Raw genomic sequence first — 2,962 nt, 5'->3', positions numbered from 1 at the left:
ACCGTGACGTCATCTGTCGTCAAAGTTCACTTTCATCTGCCAAGAACGTTGAAAGTACTACAAATGTTTCCTGTTCGGGCCAAGAAAAGAACCCTACCAAATCATTTTGAGGCGCGCTCTAGCATCCTCCAGTACGCTTACACTCTCCAATGTGGACTCCTTTTTGGGATCCCTTGCTTGCAGCCCTTTGATCTGGTTTACCAGTCAAATAAGATCTTCTCTCCATCCCACGGGTCCCCCGGTGGGCGCCAGATGTGAGCTCTCACTCCTCTCGCAAAGAAATAAGTTAAGATTTTGTGTTGCGTGTTATCACCCAGCGACAAATAAACCATTTATCCAGCTCACAAGCTCGAATTTTTGCGCTGAAATGGGCCATGACGGATAAATTCCAGGACTATCTCTTAGGTTCTTCCTTCGAGGTGATCATGGACAGCAACCCATTAACATACGTCCTTTCGACGGCAAAACTGATGCTACAGGGCGTAGATGGGTTGCGGCTCTGGCAAATTACAATTTTTCCATCAGGTATAGAGCTGGCAAAAATAACGCTGACGCCGACGGTCTCTCGCGTTTACCACAAATGTTCCCAGACGTGGTGGAAGCCATTTGCCATTCAGCCACTGTTTTTGCACCCTTGATTGGGAGTATTTCGGATAATCCAGCACCTCAGTCAGCCGATGAGGTGTTTGCGTCTAAACAGTATAATACCTTAAGGTGGGACAGGGAACAGTTGACTGATAAAACTCTAGCGAGAATTATTGACCAAAAGGTTGTCGGCCCAGGGAGGGGGATCGCCGGAGAGAAAATGCGTCGGTTCGGAAATTTCTCCGTGAATGGGACCGCCTTGTGGTTGAAAACGGCGTTCTATACAGAACCACTTCTCTTGATGGTCAATCAATCAAACAGCTTGTGATCCCAGAGTCATACCGGAGCCTTGCCTGGAAAGGTATCCACAACGATATGGGCCATCAAAGCAGAGAGAAGACACTCTGGTTAGCTAGGCAAAGGTTTTATTGGCCGGGTCTGGAGAAGGGCGTGAATCGCAAGGTGGAGTCTTGCGAACGGTGCATACGCAGAAAGACCCCGGTTAAGGCAATGGCAAAATTAACCCCGATTCACACCACCCGCCCAATGGAACTCGTCTGCATAGACTTTTTGTCTCTTGAGCGATCTAAGGGAGGGTTTGAGAATAACCTGGTGATAACTGATCATTTCACCAGGTATGCTCAGGCCGTTTCTTCCCGCAATCAGACGGCTCAGACTACCGCTAAAGCCCTTTATGAACACTTCTTTCGATATTATAGTTTTCCGGAAAGGCTACACAGCGATCAGGGACGTAATTTCGAGGGTGGAGTTATAAAGGAGTTATGCAAATTAGCGAACATACAGAAGTTTCGCTCCTCCCCGTTCCACCCACAGGGGAATGGTGCTTGTGAACGTTTCAATGGTACGCTCCTAAAAATGCTAGGGACATTTGAGGAAGAGCAAAAACAAGATTGGAAACCTTACATTGCTCCAATTGTCCATTCGTCGTTGACAGGATTTATGACAGTCGGTATGAGGTACAATAAAAAAACCAGACTCGAAGAGTATTACTTTCCCGAAATATATTAACGTATTCAATTCCTTTGTCTTTCACTTGCGTGAAAGACAAATCTCCACACTGCTTGACGTGTTGTATCACTCTCTCTCTCTCTCTCTCTCTCTCTCTCTAGTACTTATTTCTTTGCGAGAGGAGTGAGAGCTCACATCTGGCGCCCACCGTCATTTATAATTTTATCACAAAAATAAAAAACAATCCCTTACCATACTCGAAGAGTACTACTTTCCAGAAATATGTTAACATATTCAATCCCTTTGTCTTTCACTTGCTTGAAAGACAAATCTCCGCACTGCTTGAGGTGTTGTATGACTCTCTCTCTAGCCTCGAGTAGTAATTCCCTAGCCTTTTATTAGTATCGCGGAGAGGTGGTTTTCATACACGTGACGCACGGGAATCATGCAACGCGATCGATCGCTCACTCGTTCACTCACTCACAACAACCACGCACATTAGCACACGACGCAAGTCCCGGGTCACATATAGAACACACTTAAAACCAGGACGTTTTCTCTTAGATCACAGCAGCATATCTCTGATGTGGTATACAGTGGAGTGGCTTTATTAAAATCATTAAAAGTCAGTATTTGGCCAAAAGGTGTTTCTCTATAAATGAGTTGCCCTACCATAAGAGAAAGACTACTAAAAGTCTGCTATTTGGTTGCTTATAGTTTAGAGAAGGAAAACAGGCAATTGAAATATACCTCAATCAATTCGTACCTTCTCTTGAACAATTGAATTGAATCGGGATGGTTTATTTATAGAATGCTGTCACTGTGCTGAAAACAATTAAAGTTAAAATAATGCTTCAGAGTGGAAACTGTGATTTGCCTACCAAATGCCATGTTAAACATGAACCTATTTAATGGAAAACACAACTGTCTGAGACGTAAACAGAAAGGACAACTTGTTAACGCTGGAAAATGTCATACCAGGGTATTTCCATTTGTTAAAAATGATCCAGATGGTCCAAGAAGATATCATGATAAAACTATTAGAAATGCACATGAAGTTATTGAAACAGGCAATACAATACTTGGTACAAAAGGAACAGTTTTGTTTTCTCTGTTGTAGCCTGATATAATTAGAGGGACATCTGTCGACTATATGCACTGTTTCCTGCATTGGAATAGTAAGAAGATTATTAAGTCTCTGTTTTGCATCTCAGTTTTCATCAGAAAAGCATTTCATTTTCAAAGCATATACACAAAGCTGATGCAAGACTCTTCAAAATTAAGCCACCAAACATTGTCAGCAGAGTACCAAGAAGCATGAATGCCGATCGTGGCTTTTATATTATTCAATTACTGTTTTGTACGGTATTTTAGATGATGAGCAGAAGCAGTTTGTTGCCTTAGTAGT

The 2,962-nt window shown here is 42.9% G+C and overlaps 1 pseudogene; it reads left to right on the top strand.

Moving 5' to 3' along the window:
* The first annotated feature begins 2,452 nt into the window (after positions 1-2,452).
* Positions 2,453-2,962, top strand: part of LOC149780000 (uncharacterized) — a 5,082-nt pseudogene continuing 4,572 nt past the window's right edge.

The sequence above is a fragment of the Sinohyriopsis cumingii genome, chromosome 16, assembly GCF_028554795.1.
Source record: "Sinohyriopsis cumingii isolate HCF-2022 chromosome 16, ASM2855479v2, whole genome shotgun sequence".
NCBI lineage: Eukaryota > Metazoa > Mollusca > Bivalvia > Unionida > Unionidae > Sinohyriopsis > Sinohyriopsis cumingii.
The sequence above is the reverse complement of the archived record's forward strand: the minus strand, read 5'-3'. Positions and strand labels throughout refer to the sequence as shown.